This window comes from Buteo buteo, chromosome 4 (genome assembly GCF_964188355.1).
Source record: "Buteo buteo chromosome 4, bButBut1.hap1.1, whole genome shotgun sequence".
In the NCBI taxonomy this organism is placed as follows: domain Eukaryota; kingdom Metazoa; phylum Chordata; class Aves; order Accipitriformes; family Accipitridae; genus Buteo; species Buteo buteo.
In genome coordinates this window covers 14,149,752-14,164,595 of record NC_134174.1, presented here as the reverse complement: position 1 = coordinate 14,164,595, position 14,844 = coordinate 14,149,752, and the positions used below count along the sequence as shown (strand labels likewise).

The 14,844-nt window shown below is 41.9% G+C and overlaps 1 protein-coding gene across 1 annotated transcript in view; it reads left to right on the top strand.

Annotated features, from left to right (window-relative positions):
- RELN (reelin) overlaps nt 1–14,844 on the top strand; it is a 305,272-nt gene that overhangs the window by 72,484 nt on the left and 217,944 nt on the right. The gene's annotated exons all lie outside the window — the stretch shown is intronic.

The window sequence follows — 14,844 nt, the reverse complement described above, 5'->3', positions numbered from 1 at the left end:
AGAGTGAGTAGAATTAGTTATAAAAAGATTCAAAATCTCTGAATGCCACGTCTGCAGTGAATACCGGGAATTTGTTTTGGCTCATAGACTGTGATCCCTAACAAGTCTTTTTAGTGAAAAAAAAAGGTGCCTGCTAGCAACAAAAAGATTTCTTTCCTTCATTTTCTTGGAAATAGCTGTACTGTAGGGCAAGCTAAGGGGAATCACAATCTCTTTTTGATGCATATATTAATTTTTTGTGCTCCATAATCCTTATTATCAAGCAATGCTTGAAATTTTTGTGCAGCTGAATGGGACATAAGTTATAGGTAGCTTTCTGTGGAGACCATCACAGGCACCTATCTCTCCGTGTTGTTTATAAAAGGAGCATAACAATTTACTCTGTGAGGACTGGCTCATTAAGCATCTAAAGTATAAGTTCAAGTGGTCTGGACCATACCCGTGGGAGTCATCAGGGGCTAACCACTTGAGTGTTTACTCAGTTTTTATAAAAGTTCTACAACTTTATATATTCTTATCAGTAGCTGACTTACGCAGCTGAAAGCTAATTTGGAGATGCCCGCATGAGTCTAATTATTCAGAGAAGTGATTTCAGCATAGCCGAACTTAATGGTAAGATAGTTCAAGTGGTATAAGTTGCTGATACGGGTTAGACAGATCTGGGCTTAGGTCACACAGTGTGAGGGTCTGTGTATTTGCATGTGATAAAATGCTTTATTTCCTTTCTTTACTATTTAAAAAAAAAAATCTCTTAAATGTAGCATTTAAGAAGGAACAAGGAAAAAAGAAGTATTCAAAAGTTGGAAGATAATATTGCATGTTTTTGGTCTTTCCATTATTATTATTTCTCTATGGCTATCAAAATATGGCTATCTATTTTAAGCTTAGATGTATTTTCCAAAGAGCTATCTGTACTCTGTACTACGCTGCATAGAGCTGTGTAAGGAATAATAACCTGCATGTACCTCCAAAAGAAATCCCATATACACCTATATGCAGAGTATCCGCAGCCCTTGAGCTTTTGATATATTACCAGGACAACCTGCAGCTCTAGTTGTGCACTGCTGGTATTCCAAAATATTTACATGAAAAATAGGTGGAAAACTAATTATGGAAATTATTTCAAAGTGAAGTATGGTGATTCATTGAGATAAACTGCAAAATAAAGACCAGGCAGTGTTATAAGCATGGAGTATATCAAATTCATTAGAGCCACAAATAGTGATCACAAATGTTCTGCCATGAATATTTTTTTGTTAAGCGGGACATGGGGGCATTCCCCACTCCTCCATGTCTTTGCTTGCTTCTAGGCACGGAGCAGCTTCCCAGGAGGCCACCAGGGTGCTGTCTTCAGCCTCACTCCAGAATGGCTCTGTTGCCATTTGCGTTCTACTGGTATGAAAGTAGGCTTCAATCTACCCAAGAAGCAGTTTATTCAATACGGTGTCCTTCCTCAGTGATGATTTGGCCAGGCCACTGCACTACAGAATACGTTGTTAGCCAGCTTTAGGCTCCTCCCATTTTTCCAGATCAAACTGTCTGGTGATGTTTGGCTCGTATTTGTAGATCAGTTGGAAACTCCCTAATCTACTCAGATTTGGCCAGCATATTATTTACCAGAAATATCTTCTTATATACTAGTTTCTCTATCAATTGGGAACAAGATTCAGAAGCACTAGCTCCATTCATAAATTAATAGATGCCTTCCAAGAAAAGCATCAGTAGCAGAATAGAGAATGTGGACTTGTGGAGAAGGACTGATACTGCGAGAGCTGATGTTACAGCTCACACTACAGAGAGTGTGAGACAACAAAGTTACAACTGCAAAGTATCTGGAAGTCCTAGCAAGATAACATCTGAGTTAGCATACATGGCAAGGCTGAGATTAATGTAAATTAGGAAACCTGCTCACTTGCTGAACTGCTAATCTGCCTTGAATAAGAAAAAATGTAGAGACCTAGAGATGGAAATTCAAATTTCTCCCTTTGTGATACACACACTTTCCTATTGATTTCATTGTATTGCAAAACAATAATGAAGGGGGAAGCTTCGCTGTGGGGCTGCAGTTCTTTGAGATATTTTTCTTGTTAGGGGTAGATTAGCAGGTCAAAAAGCAGAGCCATGTTTTGATCTTCATTTTTTTAGCCTCATCTTTATATGTTAATGGGATGGCTGCTCCCTAGTGTAAGTGCCTTGGGTGTTACTTTGACTTACTGTATTTTTTAAAACCTTCTTAAAACTGCAGTGAAATCTTGGAACATTTATCCTACTACAGTCACAGTGGGGGTCGTTTGCTTGGAGAGGCAGGCTTTTAGCTAAGTGTTCATTCATAGAACTGAATCAAGCAAGTTTTAAGATTAAATTCAAGCATCTAGTTTGAAAACCTGCAGCAGCAGCAGGGGCACTCGGGATGCTCTGCTCCCACTCACACCCTGCATGTAACAGCCTGGAGCCCAAATATTTTTTCCCACTTCTGTCCCAGATCCTGAAATGCAACTTAGACCTTTTACAGGTGATCATTTGCTTGGTTTTGTCCTCATATTGCCATAACACTGGATAAAGCTTTCTTTCCAGCAAAGCCATGGGTCAGTTTGGAGGTCATGTAGTGGAGGCTCCCTGCACCCTATTTCTGTAGCACATGTAATTTTCACACATGTTGTGGCATTAGCTGCTATCACATGAACATTGACTAGGCTTCAGATGTGAATATTGTTTTCTGGGTTTTTTTTCCCCATAAGTGCATAGGACATCAACCACAGAGGGGGCTGCAGCTCACCCAGGTCCACAGAGTGGCCTGTGCTGGTCTGGGGAATATGACTCAGCCCTGCCACTGCACTGACCCAACAGCAGGTTCATTACAGCTCTCCCAGGACAATATTTTAAGATCCTGTATTGAACATGAAATGACTGCATAAGATTAGCCTTTAAGATTTAGTCATAAAGTGCTCTTTCGAGGACAAAGACTTCAATAACAGCAGTGTTTTCCCCCAAAATTACTGTTTATAATGACTGATGTTTTACAAGAGGGTTACTGTTCTTGGTAGCTTGCTTTTATTTGCCTTTCTTATATCTGATCTGGAAGTGCTCTTGCATATTTGGAATTGGTAATGTTTTGTCTAGAAGAAGTAAGCTTCAGGCAAAGGAATGAAATGCAGAATTACTTTCTTCTCTGCTTTCTTGCGACTCTCAACTGACAGTATGTGTTGTCAGATAGAAATAAAAGTGCAGTGTTACAATTTTCTGTCTGTGGTATGTATGTCAATATATACCATATGGCTGGGGGGCATTGCACCAGATTTTTTCTTGTGAGTGATTTTTTCTCACTAGAGTTAAAAGTAGTAATATGGAAATGAATGAGTAAAATAATTTGCTCTCCCTCTGGGCTTGTTGGCTGTGATTCTTGCTTCTTTTGGTGTGTAAAGTTTTGCATTTAGGTTTTGTTTCCTGAAAGTTTTGCTGCTGTTCATGTTTGTTAGCTTGTAATGTGTTTACTGAGGAGTTTTCTTCTTCATTGGTACCATTCTGCTTTCAGTGGGCAGAAATTCAGACTGCTGGGCATGTTGCTCTTCTCTTAGTAACTGCTTAGTGAAATACTTTCAACATTATAGTCTGCTGCTGATTAGTGGGGGAGATGCAGCATGAAGTTGCAAAGAGTTGGATCATTGCAGTATTTAAGATAGAACAGGAGGCAAAATAAACTATTGTCCATGTCACAAGGGAAAGGGAACAACCGCCAGACTGCAGTGATCAACTTCCAGTTTTCTGTTTTTTCCTGTAATAATCATAAAAAAGATGCTAAAGATGCATAAAGAATTAAAGCAACTGTCTGGGTGTTTGTAGAAAAGGAATTTTTATTTTTTTTTCCAAAAATACCACAGAGTCTGCAAATCATAGCTGATATTTCTGCTTTGGTGATGAAAGAAAGTGTGAGAAGTGTGTAATAGGGAAACACTTTGATTTTCAAACTCCACCTTTACAGAGTACCTGAATATCAAAACTTCTGCCTCTGTTCCCCCCATACACCTCCCTGGTGACAGCGAGGTGACGCTGCATGGCCAAGGTATCACACTGGCAGGGATCAGTTGGGTGCTGGTGGCTGACACTGGTCTCAGGCTGCTGTCACAGCCATGCTGGCTGTCACCTCCAGGCTCCCCCCGTTACCCATCTCGCTGTTGGTACACAGCACCTGCCTGAGCACACGCTCACCCTCGTGGCGATGCTTTAGCCCAGGCCTAAAGCCTTGTCACCACTGCCAGCCTGCAGCCAGAGCATCCTGAGTTTGGTTCTCCTACACTGTAAAAGCTGTAAATGTAATAGATTTCTGGTTACAGAGGAGGTAAATCCAGCAGTTTTTACCTTGATACGTCAGAATATCCATGGAGCATACAGGCGGTGTACAGGACTGTTCTTTCTTCCACCACTAATGTGATCCAGGCAGAGATACTGGTGGGTTTTAGCCAGTGGTGTTGAATCTCAGCATAGTTTCAAAAAAAGAACTCCTGGAGATTGAGAATTTTAATTAAAATTCCTCCATTCAACCCACAAACCCATTTTTCCTTCCCCACTTCTCCCTTACCTCTCCCACCAGTTTGTTAGGTGGTTTCTCAGCTTCCTTCATCCCTTTGCAGAGGCTGAGAATGACCATGGTACCCATTAAGCATCTTTACTTACAGTTCTAATTTTTATATTCATGAATCCTGAGGATTTTTTAACTCCTTCCTCAACACTCAGAAAGGCAAACCAGTGCTTCTGTGTCACTGGTGTCAACTGCTGAAAAAATGCAAATGTCTTCACTGCTGAAAACAGTGTTACAGACACTGTAACTAGTGTTTACAAATTGCATGTGTTGTAGTGGTTGGCCATGTTTAAATGTATGAAGATAAAACCATATTCTGTCACTGCCACAGCTGTTTTTTCCCTCGCAGACACATAGCTCCTGCACATAATCTTTCCTGAGCAAATAGGAAAGGCTTTTATGAGACACCCCTGCCCCCAAAATCTCCCACAGGCTTTGGGACTGGCCATGCCACAGGTCACTTCAGTGTCCCAGTGAGGGGACATGGGGCTGTAGGAGACGTTACACAACTCACCTGAACGCGGGCATCACGGAGGCTGGCGTAAGCTGAGCCGTGGGGAGAGGATCAGGAGACCTGGACCACCTCCAGGACTGCTCCTCTGGATAGAAACTGCCTCCTGTCTCCAGTTCTGTGGAGATGTTGCAGCCAGCACTGGTGAAGGACACACCGTGGCTTCTGTACACAATACAGGGCTTCAAGTTGACTTTCAGATCATCTGAGATAAGAATTGGGGAATAGGACAGAATAACTTGCATAACAACATCACTTGAAAACAAGAAGAGATGTCTGTAAATGATAAATACTCCATCTGGAAAAAGATTTCCGTGAAAGTCCCTCTGGTTTCATTATATAGTTATCCTTATTGATTGGTTTGACTGACTTAATTTGCTTTGGAGGAAATTATCAATTTTAAAACATCAGAGTTCACCAGTAATGTCAATAACAGAAATATAAAGTGTAATTAAGGACAATGCAAGTGCAAAGAAGATACCAGGCACTGAGTGCGTCCTTCAGCGACTGAGGCAGTGACAGCAACGTGGGCAAATGCAAAATATGTCTGCGGGCAACGGATCAAAATAGAGGAAATGCGTTACAAGGCAGACTGCTGCCAGAAACCATTAAGTTCATTTAAAATAAATTAAAGAGAGACTTAGGGGTTTTTAGGTAAAGCCTTGAAGCCATTATCCCAATTAGTCATACTAGGCTACAGAAGAGCAAACAGGATATTGGGATGTGTCACCAACGCCAGTATAGCCAAAGAAGGGGTGTTGTCAGTATGCAAACCACTCAGCCCAGCACAGCTAGAATCTGGGGTGAAGATTAGTTAAAAAAAATTTTGTTTGGAAGCTACTGCCTTGGAAAGGATGCATTATAGGTCTAATCAGGATGTAGGTCTGTTACAGAAGAGCACTGGGTAGTTTACATTTTTATTGGGCTGTGTAGTTGTTTTCCAGTTGCTACACAGCAACATTTCATTTGATGTTTCTTGCGCCAGTAAGCAGGGAGGTTTTGTTGGTTCATGGCTCTGTTTAAGTGAGCAGATCAGCATGGTTTTATCAGTTAAGACTGCTGGTTTGCAGTTTCACCTCTACCAAAGCAAATTTGGGGCAATTCCAGGGGCTCCAGTGCTGTCTTGGTGAATTGTCACTGCTGTAAGGAGAATGATGTGGTTGCTGCTGGCCCTGAGAGTGAGTCTGGTGGGAGCAGATGTCTGGTGTGATAACAGGGTGGTCCTTTGTCACGTTTGTCACTGGTTCAAGACCTATCAAGCGGTGTGTCTGATGTTTGGCTCCTGGGACACATATTAAGGTTTGCAAAGTAGAAAGATTCAGAACAATGCGATATTTTTGGTAAGTTTTATAAGAGTTGCTCATATGGATGAGATACTCACCAGCCAAATACAATAACAGTAAAAAAAAAAAAAGTGAGGACAAACCAGGGACAGCTGGTTTTCTGTAAGACAGTAGACTGGAATACATTGCTAAAATAGACCTATGAAAAGCTAGTACAGAATGAAGGTATCAGCCTAACAGGTTTCTATAAAGAAAAATATAAAAGTTGCTATTATAAAACATTCTGGGGCCATTAGGAAAACATTTAAAATAGATTTTGGCTTAAGCCTCTGAAAGGAGATTTTTTTTCTTCCTCTACATTTCAGCAACACAGTAGTTTATTAGCATTTTCTATTACTGCTGGTCCCTTTTTACTGTTACTAAATCTACTTGCCTTGGAGCACTTACTACCCTGTTGCTCTCTATGGAGCACTTAGACTTCAGCTTTAAATTGTCCTCTCATCCTTCCCGACAGTGGCTACCCCTAAAACGACCAACACGCTGCAGACCAGGGTCTCACCACCCCCACCCCGCTGACTCATGCAGCCATATCACACATTACACAAGGGGCTCATTCAGTGTCTTGGGGAATTATGCAAATGAAACGGGATATTCTCCTCCCCATGCACCACAATTTCCATATGTGTAACTCCTGTTAGGTTTAATGAGACTGGCACTCATAAATCCCTGAGATGAAATTATACCCCTAAGTGGGTTCTAACAAAAGGCTGCTCAAAAGTTTTAATCAATCCCTTAAAAGTAGAATATTAAAGGAGAGATTAAGCAAAAAAATATTCTCTCTTTCAGAGCAAATTTTCGTAAATCTGTACATTAGGGGTTCAGTCCTGCAAACCTGTGTTTCTAGTGAATTGTTTGCTTCGGTCAGTATTCAAAAAATGTAAACATAAAGCACAGCTCTTGTTAGCACCTAAATGACCTAACCTGATCTGCTTCATACCTGGATCCCAAATTGTGAATGTATTACAAATGTGCACTTGCAATAAATTGTTGTTTTCAGAACTATAAAGAAAACATATTTAAATTTTATATATGTAGCAAAAGGTTATAAAACCTGTACTTTTTGTCTCAAGTCTGAGTCACTTGAGCACAGCAGTACCCCCACAGGAATCAAATTGCTGTATTCAGGCTCTAGTTGGCTCCTGACCACAAAAGGAGTTATGGATTTTAGTGACAGACTTTATTAAGTTGTTATGCACTTAACCGTTCTTTTTCTGCTGTTCTTTATTAGCCTGTGGATGGTATTTTCCCCAATGTGGCATATGCTGAAAGGGTTTATTATTTAATAACAAAGCAGTAATAATAATAGTGAAATAAACATGACTTCAAGAAAGATAACGGTAATATATTGCCGGGTGGAAGAATGCATCTGACGGTTGCTGGTCTTTTCTTTCTTCATACTATTTAATAATTTATCAAACCATCCTGACCCTTAATTGATCACAAGGGCTACCAAGTGCTTTAGCAGTCTGTTACATTCTATCAAATGAGATGTGTTTTCCCTGTGAAGCAGAATGAAATCATTCCCCAAAAATCAATCAGCAACAGCATATTTTAGCTAGGTGGGTGCAGTTCACTTAGGGCCAGATTCTGCACCTTTACTCACTTTGAAAGGAACTTACATGGGTAATTCAGTTGCCTTTAACTGTCTGTTTGCTTGACTAGAAACTGCATAAGCTCATAATTGTACATTTGTGTTCATGTTTTAGAAATTATAATTACCAGCTCCAGATATTTCTTTATTCCCAACAGTCCTTTTAAACACAGACTACTGATGTATTTCTTAAACATATATTTGTGAAAAAAACTTGATTTTCTTCCTACCACTAGTTCTCCACAGAATTTTAAGACTTACATTTCGGAGTCCTGAAAGGGGTTCATAACAGTTTAAGGATGTTGCTCAAATATTCTTCCAGTAACTAAAACCAAACTATTATTTCACTTGCTATATCATTCAGGGAAAACATGTATTTAATTTTAAATGTGTGTAAAAGTAAGGATCAAAAAGGTCCTTTAAACATCCAAAGAGACTTAGGACAAAGGGAGGTGCCTAGCTCTGAAAATGTGGTCTGAAAGCTGCAGCTCCAGGAGCTGTAAAATGCACTTGGTGTCTACATATATTCAGTGAATAGATTTTAGCCTAAAAACTTCCTTAGGGCCTGCACTGGGATTTCTCTGAATTCAGGTCTTGCCAGCTACCTGCCCAACTGTGCCACAGCCTCTGTTGCTCCTCAAATGATGTGGAGAGGCACATGGCTTTCCCTTCACTTGCAGGATAACCTCAGTTCTGCGGTGGTCCTGGAGACCTCTCCTACAGGGACTTTACTAAAAAGCCAGGTTCCTTGTTAGTAGCCACCAAGCTATGTCACTTGTCCCAGCACTCTTACATCTGACTAGTGCAGTCTTATATGCAACAGGAGAGTGGGAGGACCTCCATATGCACTTAATCTTCAGCTTCATAGAGAGGATGTGCTTCTGGGAAGAAGAGACTGTGGGCATAAGCTCTCTGCCAAAGTGATTGCTTTAAGTGATAGATTATTATAAAAAATGTGGCTACCAACATCTCTCCATTTTGAAAAAAATGAATTGTCCCACATACCCTCTCAGAACAAGTCCCTGGTGCTGCATGGAAGAAGCAAGCTGCAGGCTCTGGTTTGGCTGCTTTAGCATGGATTCAGCATGGGAGGTGTATTCTGGCATAGTCCCGTTTGCATCACTCCCTGCTTCGTAACACCAGGCAGAACTGTGCTTAGCTTGTGGGTTTATGGATCACCCTTCGAGATGCTAGAGCCTGGGTGGAGAACATAGGTCCCCAGCTCTGTTTGCTATGGGAAAAGTGTGTTCCTAGGACTAGGTACTTCATTTTTACATAATGCAAAATCTAATTTGAAGGTGTCTGTTTGTGACTTAAATTTATTATCTACTAATCAGGAATGATTACTTTTCCAAAGATCCCAGGGTGATTTCGTTACTTACAGCTTTATTTTCTTGGTATTTCATCAATATTTCATGTTTGGCATTTCACTGTCACTCATGCATAACTTTGAAAATGGAAGCATGGTGTAGGTAATCAGTTTAGAGGCAGCAAACCCCAAATGTGGTTATTCATTTTACACCTGTATTTAACATTAGCCCTCTCCTTTAATATCATACTCAATTCATATAATAAATAGGAAATGGTAGACTACTTACCGTCTGGTTCAGTGCTGGGAAGTCTATTGAGACTTAGCCTCGATGAAGGATTTACCAAGGACCTTGACATGCAGATGAGCTCCTTGTATAACGTTCTGGTTTAGGAAACTGTTTTCTAAGGAGGATACGTAAAAAGGATACGTCATGTTGTAATAAGGAACATTACATAGTTACCACATGTAAGTCAGGACAATTACAGATACACATTTCTCAGACTTAAAAAGCAGAGAAAGATGTGAATCTTACTGCATTTATCTGCACCATTAGATGCTTCCCAAGCTCTGCCAGTAGAATAGTTCCTATCCTCTATAGCTCTCCCTTTTGGAGAAGCTACAGAACAAAATGAGAGTAATAAAACGAGTTCAGGAACTGCACTTGCAGTTGGCCATTTATGGACCACCTAAACCAGCATCATCACATGTCACTCACCTTCCTGTATGCCACCTTATAAAAGAGGCAAAATATTTCCCTGCATTAGCTGCTACACCTCTATTAGTGATGCTGATTATCAATAAGAAAATTTTCCACATGTAAAGGTTGAAGCTATGTATTTGTCATCCGACCTTACCTAAGATTTTCCATTCAATAATTTTTCTCTGTCCTTAGATTTCTTGTATTTAATCTATCTCTTGAAATCTACCTCTTCACATAGAAGTTCTTTGATTCAGTGACTGTAGATGGTGCATCAAATAGGGCTAAGCACATTTTAAAAAGTTTACACAATAAAAACAGCTGCTGAGTTAAATCTTGAGAGGGACTGAGCATGTCTAGTTCCTCTCCTAGGAGTGCTGTTGGCAGGTACAAAGCATGTCTGGGATTTGAATGATTATACTGAAAGTCCAAAAGCCTCAGAAACTTTAGGGGATGGAGAATCTAGAAAGCGCAGATGTCTGAAACACGTCAGTATGATGAGTGTAAAAAAACAAGGGGAAAGGAGTCGAGAGAGATGTTAACCGCATCTTTGCATGTAGCACATTTTAGAGCTGTGGATGTGCAGCTGTCACAAACCTTCAAACATTTCAGTATTCAATAAATCACATGGAAACACTTGATTGTTTGCAGAAGTGTTTATACAGACAGATCTTAAAATTTTACCTTAAGATTATTACTTTTGTAAACACTAGACTTGAACGTATATAGTTGCACTGGTCAACAGGATGTGAGAGGGGATGCCTATAGAACAACGTTGACCTGAGCCAAGCGCCTTAAACAAAGGCATGCTCTGTCTTTGAAACTGTCTGAGGTACATACAGGATACAGTTTTGTTCTGAGAACTGCTATATAATCAGGCTTGTCTTGTATTCATTTCATTTTTTGCAGCAGAACACTGTTTCACATTTGTCCTTCGATTTGTTATGGGGCAAACATGCAATCTGGGAAGCAGCTTGCCAGGTTGAAGAGGGGATGGAGGAGAAGGGAGGAGTTGCCTTCCATAACAGGGGACTGCAAAAAGACTGGAAGCAAGAGGGGGAAATAACATTCTTTATCCTTAATTTGAGGAGTTCTAGGTATCAATTGCATTGCTTCATTTGTGCCATTTTTCTGATTTTTATGTTCACCTTTTCAGTAGGGAACTTCGGGGTTTAAGCATCAAAAACATTTTTTAATATCACTTTGTCACTCACTGACACTTCAGTACTTAATTATTGTGAAATGTTCTGAAGGCTCTGAACTCCAAAATGGAGTTGATGTACCAGTGGACTGGTTGTTTTTATTATAAAAATGATCACAATAAATTAATAAAATATAAAGATAAAACGGTGATAAAATGAAAAAATTGGAATTTTGAATATTCTCAGTGCAATTCATTGACTTTTTTTCTGCAAAAAAATGAATGAGTTGGGTTTTTTCATTGTTTAGAATTTATTCTAGTCACTGCAAAGTTGTTCTTTTTTTAAACTGTAAATCAAAGGAAAAAGAAATTCTCCACAGATGTTGTATGTGTTTGATGTATTAGACACATTTTTGCAGTCTACTGCCTGAAACCTAGGGAATTCATTAACTCACAAGTTGCTGCCAAAGAGGGAAGCAATCACATTTCCCAAGCTGGTGTGTCTGTCCCCCGGCTGGGGGATGTGGTAGGGCAGTCTTTGTCCTCCCATGTATTTGGCTGGCTCTGGAGAAGGGGGGATTTCTTCAAACTGAAGGGCTGTTCCTGTTTCTCCCCAACAGCGTCTGTTATTTAATTAACCTGATAAAGTCTGTATCTCACTCTGTTTCCCTTTGTGCAGGCAGAGATGATGATAGATGAGAGCTGGTGCTCTGCATCAGTCCCAGAGACCCCATCCCACATCCCTGGCTTTAGCACAAACTTCAGAGAGGGACAAGACCCACAACTTTGGGAAAGCAGCAGAGTTCCCACCTTTCACCCTCAGCAAAGCAAAGCAGTTGCCTAAACACCACTCACCCTGCAAGAGGCCTTTCTGGGCATATTTTTGGACACATCTGTCTCAGCAGGGCAGACTGGGTAGACTTCAGCAGTGAGACCAGGGCAGTGAGCCTGGGCACCAGTCAAGTGGGTTTCTTTGAGGATGTTAATGGCACCCCTCCCAATTAGCCAAGGAAGGCAAATAAAAACTTAAAATGTCAGTACAGCATGGCAAGAGATGGCCAAACCTGATCTGCATCTAGTGTCTTGCAATAAACAAGAGTCAGTAAAATAGTATCTCCCTGGATTTCCTTACTACTGCTCTCCAGAAAAGAGGTTCCACCTATGGGAGCCTGAGCCTTCTCTGTGGCCATCCTGACCCAAGAGGCTTTAGCATTGCTTGGAGATTTGAGCTGAAAGGTGTAACTGTGTGAATGATGGAAAACCTCATGTGTATGCTTCAGTGGGGAATTAACTGAAAAACCCTGGGTGAGAAGGTTGTGGTCGTTTGTAAAAGATACAGGCATCACTTCCATCACCCGCTGCCTCCTGTCGTTCCTGGGATAGATTACTTAAACTCACTGTGGCTTCATTTCCCCCACCCCCAAGTTGAAGCTGGTTTAGAATTTAATAGCCCTCAGGATAAATAACATCTAAAACCCTGGGCTATAGTCTGTGATGCTCACCAGTACCTGAATGGGATTTCAGATGTTGCTTTTGATCTATAAAATGCTAAACGGTTTGCGAGACAGCCCCCCTTCTTGCACGGTGCTGCTAGCATGGCAGTACCTGGAGAGGCACCAGGTGGAGCACCGTGTTTGCATTAGGAAGGATTCATCCCCCTCCTTAGTGGAAATCTCTTGCTTGCAAACTCCTTCCACCTCTGGATCTGTGAGGGGTTAAGAGAAATTGCTGGGTTCACATTACAGAAGAATTGCCATGAAAAACACCTGTAGAGGATTCTGAGAGGCAGATATGGGTTTTATTTCGTTGTTGTTTGAATTGCAACAAGTAAATATAAGAAATACCAGCCACTATAAACTTTCTGAGATACAGTCACCCAACAGCTAACAGTGACCTTGTTCAGCCCAGAGGTACCTGCTACCATTCGCTTTTCTTTTTTATCCTATTAGCAATGTTTCAGCCCACGTCACTATTTTCTGAACTGAAGGTTCAATATTTGAAGTAACCTGGAACAAGGCATTTCCTTCTGACAAGTGCATTCAAAAGAATAGTTTCAACATTTACTATTTAATGTACTAGGATTAAAGGTGTAGTAATCCACTCAAGTAAGATTGCCCTACTTTAAGGCAAAGGGTGTTAAACAAACAACCAAGTTTGCACTAATTTGTAGGAAACTACATAAGGGCTCTGAGGGGGAGAAGATTGCTATCTGATACTGGGTTTTTTTGTTAAAAAACACAGTTCTTTTGTCTAGTGATGAACTGCAGTGAATTCCAGAGGGAGGGATTAATAGATGACATTTACATTCTTCCATGTATTAGAGGCTGATTAGAAAAAAAAAATATCAAAGGCATGTATACTGGTAAAACTACTGAAGGTTGCTGCTTTTATTTCAGATCAGAAGAAGAGATCATGAATCCAAAGCCTCTCTGTTGTTCCAAACAGGTGTGCCTGTCTACTATAACACCTTTCTCTAAAAGCTTCATTTTGCTTATTAAAATATGGCATTTTTCCTTCAGCTTTTATTTTCTTTTACATCTGTAATGGGTGTTGTCGTGGTTTAAGCCCCGCCGGTAACAAAGCATCAGGGAACCACTCGCTCACTGCCCGCCCGGTGGGACGAGGAGAAAATATAAAGAAAAGCTCGTGGGTTGGGAGGGATCACTCACCGCTTACGGTCACGGGCAAAAGACAGGCTCAACTTGGGGAAGAAGCAAAATCAATGTAATTTTCTACAAATCAAAATAAGGATACTGAGAAGTAAACCCAAACCTTAGAACACCTTCCCCCCACCCCTCCCTCCTTCCTGGCTCAACTCCACTCCCAGTTCTCTCTCCCTCCTCCCCCCAGAGTGGCGCAGGGGGATGGGCAATGTGGGTTGGGGTCGGTTCCTCACCCCTTGTTTCTGCCGCTCCTTCCTCCTCAGGGGGAGGACTCCTCACTCCTCCCCTGCTTCACCATGGGGTCCGTCCCACAGGAGACAGACCTTCACGAACTTCTCCAAGGTGACTCCTTCCCACGGGCTGCAGTTCCTCACAAACTTCCCCGGCGTGGGTCCTTCCCACGGGCCGACCTTCAGTCCCAGCCTGCCCCAGCGCGGGCTTCCCCAGGGAGCGGCGGCCATCTTGGGGGGCATCCACCCCCTGCTCCGGCGTGGGCTCCTCTCTCCCCGGGCCGCAGGTGGGCATCTGCTCCCCCGCTGCCCTCCGTGGGCTGGGGGGACACAGCCTGCCGCCTGGTCTCCCCACGGGCTGCGGGGGCAGCCCCTCCTGCCCTCCTTCCTCCCTGCCCTCGGTATCCGCAGAGGGGTTCCTCTCCCATCCCAATCCCCTCCTGGCTGCAGGTTCCCCCTCTGAAATCCGCTCTCCCAGAGGCGATACCACCATCACCGACTGGCTCAGCCTTGGCCAGCAGCGGGTCCGGCTCCTAGCGAGGGAAGCTTCCAGCAGCTTCTCACTGCTGTCCCTGCAGCCCCTTCCCCACCACCAAAACCCCGCCACACAAACCCAATACAGGTGTAAATCAGGTGATGGAATAACATTGATTTACAGCAGCTGTGATCCAGCTCCTCCTTACAAGTGTAAATAATTCCCCTGGTATTGGTCTCATGAAGAACAGCAATAAATATATGGAGCCTTGTAGTAAATACAAAGTCAGCCTTGGCTTAAGCAAA